At 33.0% G+C, this 6,847-nt stretch overlaps 1 long non-coding RNA gene across 1 annotated transcript; it reads left to right on the forward strand.

Moving 5' to 3' along the window:
• The first annotated feature begins 227 nt into the window (after nt 1–227).
• On the forward strand, nt 228–2,796 carry LOC143049156 (uncharacterized). The gene is made up of 3 exons (XR_012970091.1): nt 228–305; nt 2,242–2,332; nt 2,708–2,796. It is a non-coding gene; the product is annotated as an uncharacterized LOC143049156 (long non-coding RNA).
• The last annotated feature ends 4,051 nt before the right edge of the window (nt 2,797–6,847 follow it).

Here is a 6,847-nt window from a genome sequence, read left to right on the forward strand (position 1 = left end):
TTTTTTACGATCAACGCATTTGAATGGGCACATGCAGTTGGAACACTCCCTTCGTCGTGGGTTGGGAACCCCTTTTAAAAAATCAATTTTGGTGGCCTTTCCTAGATATCCTAGACCCGCATCCGACGTCATAGATCAAATGTGACGTCACTAACGACGAGCAGTCATATTTCCTGGCATACCATCCATCTGTACGCGCATTTATTTATCGAAAGAAAGAGTGTTAAAAACGCAAGTTTATTGGTTTTACAGAGGAAGAAGTGTCAAATTTAATTGATACCAATAATAGTTACATCGGAAATGCGGTAAGATATTTTTTTTAGATAATGGTAATAAAAGTATCGGACTGAGAAACTGATGAAAATAATAAGCAGTTTTTGTAAAGGCTTACTCTTAGTGAATAATAATATTAATATTGGCTCATCACAAATCAAAATATTCATATTCTGGCGCCAAATATTAAAATCATCAAAATATGTTTTTGCACGCCCCGCTCGCTTTATATTTAAAGGTACATGTATCGTCGGACGCTTAAAATACGATATTTTTAATATGAGGCAGGCATAACCTGTAAATGGGGACGAAGTCTGTATGAATTATTTTTTTGTAACTTAAATATTTGTTAAAAAAAAGAAACGGAAATACCGTAACGTTTCCGATTTTGGTTCTGTTGTTAGGGATTTTAGGTGTGACGTTATTTAAATTATGACGTCATGTGCAATGTAAACAAAGAAACGCTATCATCAGGTAACGTTTTTTCATATCAAGGAATTATTAAAAATGAAATTGGTATTGCACGTTCCTTCCTATTTTATACTAGACTGATAAATATATATTTTACTCAAAGTTTCATACAAACGAGACCGGAAAAAGGAAGTACATTGTACATTTCTGCGCAGGTCCGGGATTTCAAAACACGACAAAAAAAATTTGAACGATTTTGAGTTCATTAGTTCAATGAAAAATTCGGGAAATTTTCCCGAAATTTTTTTTTTATTTAATTTTCTACTGTTATTGGGGACTTCGTCCCCATATAAAGTGTTATTTTTTTTTACAAGAGTGGTTTATGGTGGCGTATACGTAGTTAATATGAGGCAGGCATAACCTGTGAATGGGGACGAAGTCTGTATGTATTATTTTCTTAATTCAATCATGTTGATAAAAGAAACCGAAATACCGTACGTAACGTTCCCGATTTTGGTTCTGTTGTTAGGGAATTAGCTGTGACGTTCTTTAAGTTATGACGTCATATTCGATGTAAACAAAAGAAACGCTTTCATCAGGTAACGTAACGTTTTTTTTTCATATCAAACAATTATTAAAATTGAATTTGTATTGAGATCCAATCTTATGTTTTACTAGACTGATAAATATAAAAAAAAATCAAAGTCTCATGCAAACAAGACAGATTTCTGCGCAAATGCGGGAAAACCGGAACAGGAACTAGATCTGAAAAAAAACGTTAACGATTTTTAGTTCATTAGTACAATGAAAAATTCGGGAAATTTTCCCAGATTTTTTTTTTTTTTTTTTTTCATTGATTTTTCTACCGTAATTGGGGACTTCGTCCCCATATAAAACAGAAGATGCGGTATAATTGCTAGTGAGACAACTCTACAAAAGAGCCCAAATGAACAGAAAGTATCAACTACATGTATATAGCTTCAACAAAATGTACATTCCCATTCTTTTGACCTGAAAAATATAATTTTGTTTATGAAATTTTCTAACAAAAGTTTTTACCCGCAACGATCGCCTAAAACTTTTACCCTTTCGGAAATAAACACAACTTCCTCGAATATCTCTCGGTTAAATCTTTTTTTTATTAAATAGATAATACATCTAGGGTTTGCGTTTCTGTGTGCACTAAAAGCATCGATAGCAGATTGATCGAAGTAGTTTTTTTAACTGTATCACTAACCTGTCAGTTCCGGTTCCTGTGAGTTCTAATCTCGCCAATCACAGACGCACCACTCTATTCGTAATCGATTATGATTGCATGTTTTGTGGTAGTTGGTTCTCTCCGGCTTCCTCCATCAATTTTAACATGCCATCACAGTATATGATGTAGCCAATAGATGCCAAAGTGGGGTTAAACACCAACACTAGATCAATTAAAATGTAAGTTCTTCGACACCTGCGTATTGTCATCTAGCAAAGAGTTTAAAAAAATCTAGCCTTTGTTTTATGTTAATATATATAAACATATCATATAACAGTTACCTTTCCAACTTATTTCAGGAAGGTGGTCATAGAAAGAACTGATGTCAAAGTATTGGGAGTTTCGTTGTTGTATCTGTTACTTGGCTTGATGCCGATTTGTCCTGTCATTGTAAGTAGTAGGTTTATTATTGTACAAATACACGTGCACAGTTAATAAGTAGGGTTCATAAAGGAACAATGACTGTTCGTCCCTTTTTTTTTGTCCCTGTAAATCTGAACTTCACGAAAAACACGAAGAAACGAGCTGACCCTTGTGGTGCACCTGAGGTCATCTTTTGTGTGTGTGTAGGATTGCACAGTCGCTGTTAAAGAAATCAGAAAAAAATAACGGCTTAAGGCGCTATGGTTGCTTTTCGCCAAGTGAACTTGGATCGTAAAATAGTAAAAATGGATTTTTATCTTCTTTTTTTTTTTGGTAATTAATCTGCAAAACATTTTATAAAAACCTTTTAAATCATTTTATATAATTATATTATACTTTTAGGACAAAAGACTGGACATGTATACATCGACCATAGAACAATGTACAGGATTCAACGTAGATACTACAATCATTTGCATAGTACTTGGAACAACAGGACTGTTATGCGCGATTATCCTTTCATATGGATATTTCTTGCGACGTGTAATTTTCATAAGAGCAGTTGGAATTGTAATGATGGCCTTTATTCTTGTTTTTGCTTTTTCTGGGTATTTAGTTGAACCTTTATTAATTGTTGCTCTTTGTCTATTTGCCTACTATGTTTACAGGAAGACAAACCAGTATAAGATAACGCCTTTTGGCCATTTTAGATTTAACAGTTCAGTTCAGAAACATGACTAAGTTTAACAAAATCCACCGCTATATGTTTATAAATATATGCACAATGTGTGTCTTCATTTTTTAGTAAAAAAATAAAAATGAATAAAATGAAATGATATGCGTTGTTTATTGTTAAACACAACCGTATTAAATCGTGTATACAGGATTATGCAACCGTATTAAACCATGTACGTTATAATACAACCGTATTAAATCGTGTGCATGGTAATACAACCGTATCAAATCGTGTAATACATATGATATGTATACAACCGTATTTAATCGTGTACATGATTATACAACCGTATTAAATCGTTTACATGATTACTAGTATACAACCGTATTTAATCGTGTATATGATAATACAACCGTATTAAATCGTGCACATGATGATTCAACCGTATTAAATCATGCAAATGATTATAAAACTTATCAAATCGTGTACATGATTATACAATCGTATTAAATCGTGTACATGATTATACAACCGTATTAAATCGTGTACATGATTATCCAACCGTATTTAATCGTGAACATGATAATACTACCGGTTTTAAATCGTGCACATGATTATTCAACCGTATTAAATTGTGTAACTGATTATAAAACCGTATCAAATCGTGTATGTGATTATGTTAAGTTGGATATTTTAACACCCTGAAGTACGCCAGTACACCATGAGGCGTAGCTGAAGGGTGAACAGGATACTGAAGGGTGTTAAAATATCTATATCTACGGATATGAACGTAGATAACGAATTTATCGCCGGACTAGTCCGAATCGGGAGAGTTTTATGGAAATTCGGGTACAAAGTGTAACGCGAAAACAACGTTTTTTTCATTATCTAAAAAAGTTTTATTGAAATTTAGAAATTGTACATACTTTTTACGGGGTGTAGGGTACTACCTTTGGTAGAACCCTACAGGTAGTCAAGTATAAGACGTTTTTAATACGGAGACAGAGAAACTGGATTGAGTCAAATTTGGCGCTCAATGTTTCTGAGCGTTACGCCATAGATGGTGTGACGTCAACGTGTGTAATTTGCATAGCTAGGTCAGTAGTCCCATTCCTTGAAAATGTGGCAGTCAAGTGATGCATTTAATGAAATGAGTGTAAATGATCGGCATAATAGGACAAAATCGTTAATGAATTAAATATTTAATTACAAACATCATGGATTATCTACAGAATCAATATTTCACAAGGAGCAATCATGGAACTAAATTTAAGGAAAACTTGCGTGAAGTTTCCCGGGATAATTGTTAGCAACGTCCGGGGATATGGGTTAGCAACACACAGGGGCTATGGGTTTTGTAACGACGTGCGTTAACCAATCAAAATCCTAGATATATACTAAGCCGGGGATAAGATTATGTATACAACCGTATGTAATCGTGTACATGATTATACAACCGTATTTAATCGTGTAGATGATAATACAACAGTATTAAATCGTGCACATGATTATTCAACCGTATTAAATCGTATCAAATCGTGTATATGATTATACAACCGTATCTAATCGTGTACATGATAATACAACCGTATTAAATCGTGCACATGATTATTCAAACGTATTTTAAAAATCGTGTAAATGATTATAAAATTGTATCAAATCGTGTATATGATTATGTATACAACCGTATGTAATCGTGTACATGATAATACAACCGTATCTAATCGTGTACATCATAATACAACCGTATTAAATCGTGCACATGCTTACTCAACCGTATTAAATCGTGTAAATGACTTTAAAACCGTATCAAATCGTGTATATGATTATGTATACAACCATATTTAATCGTGTACATGATTATACAACCGTATTAAATCGTGTACATGATTATACAACCGTATTAAATTGTGTACATGATTATACTACCGTATTAAATCGTGTACATGATTATACAACCGTATTAAATCGTATACATTATAATACAACCGTATTAAATCGTGTGCATGATTATACAACCGTATTAAATCGTGCACATGATTATACAACCGTTTTAAATCGTGTATATGCACGGGTAGTAAGGTCGTCATATCGAGGGCTGTTTAGTACAGTGATTTTGTCACAGTTTGGTTAAGTAAGACATGGTTGTGTTAAGAGTTTTTATTGACGATCAATGACACAATATAAACATTCGGATTTTTCGCTAAAGGAACATCTGAACATAAATCCAAGCTGGTCAGTCTCTTTGTTTATTTCTAATATGTAATTTAGTACATGAAAGTTTTCATCATATAGTTATAATTTGACACAGAATAAGTATGTCAAAATGTATCAGTTGTTGTTCGTTTCTAATGCATAAAAGAGGGACGAAAGATACCAAAGGGGCAGTCAAACTCATAAATCTAAAACAAACTGACAACGCCATGGCTAAAAATGAAAAGACAAACAGACAAACAATAGTACACGTGACACAACATAGAAAACTAAAGAATAAACAACACGAACCCCACCAAAAAACTAGGGGTGATCGCAGGTGCTCCGGAAGGGTTAGCAGATCCTGCTCCACATGTGGCACCCGTCGTGTTGCTTATGTGATTACAAATCCGGTAAGTATAGTTATTTTTTTTACTGTCTGTTATATCCCATATTTCGATATGATATAAATCTGCCGTCAATTATTCCTTAAAAACCTACATTTAAACACAATTTAAGATGACAGAAATTTCGGTGTCATAGTTTGGTTCCTTGGTGTCATGGTTTAGTGCATGTTCGACATGATTCAGTTGTGTAATTGCTGTTGTGAAAGATGGATATGTTACGATCAAAATAAACAGACATTATGTAAAACTTAAGATATTGTTACAGTTAAACACTATTTTTGCTGATACTAATTTTCGTTTTCGACCCATTCTATCCAATTTTGAGTCAATATAGTGTCGCTATTGTTGTTATACTGTTGTTTTGTTCCGAGACGAGTAAATCTGATAACGATGATCTACTCGCAAAAATATTCCCCTCGATAAAATAAGTCGTCTACAGTAAAGCTGAGATATTATCATTATAATTATCATAATTATAGAGCAAGCACTTATAAAGAGTTCACTAGAGTAATATATTAATATATTTCAACTATAGCAAATTTCTTTAAAAGTTGGCGTATTCGGAATACACTGTGACGTAAGAAATCACATAGTAATATACCATTAGTAAATACAGTATGATTTCCAATGAGACAACTATCCACCCTAAACCAAATGACGTTAATGTCATGTCCCCGTACGGCCTTCAACAAATAAGTAAAAAATAAATATGAATATACAGGAAAAAACGACAGCCAGTGCATCACTAACTGAAGACGTTATAAAATATCATTCATAATATGACGTGGTTTAAATGTTTACGGGCTCCAAACCAGCCCCTTGTCTTACTTAATCTGGGCATAAAGGTTGCCCACAACAAACTATAGAAAATAGTTGAAAAAGACGACTGATCAGATCGATACAGATTAAAGTAATCAAGTAACAAAACACCAAAGAAATAACTGATCTGTGAGTATATTCCAGGCCAATAACAACTATATTAACAAAAAAAAATTAAAAAAAGATCTAAGACAAAAAGTTTCTTTTATTTATTTAAGGTGGTACCCAACACTTTCACTAAAATTAGTTTGGCTCGTTTAATTTTCATAAAATTTTAACAAAGTATTTACTTTGACCCTTTGACAAAAATATAAAAATTTCAAAACATTTGAACCAACCAATTAATCAGAAAAATTACACTGGTTATATAGCAGTTTGACAAACACTAATTTTGATCATTAAGAAGCTTAAGATTCTATTAAAACACAACGTAATTAAAACGTTTAG

The sequence above is a fragment of the Mytilus galloprovincialis genome, chromosome 10, assembly GCF_965363235.1.
Source record: "Mytilus galloprovincialis chromosome 10, xbMytGall1.hap1.1, whole genome shotgun sequence".
In the NCBI taxonomy this organism is placed as follows: domain Eukaryota; kingdom Metazoa; phylum Mollusca; class Bivalvia; order Mytilida; family Mytilidae; genus Mytilus; species Mytilus galloprovincialis.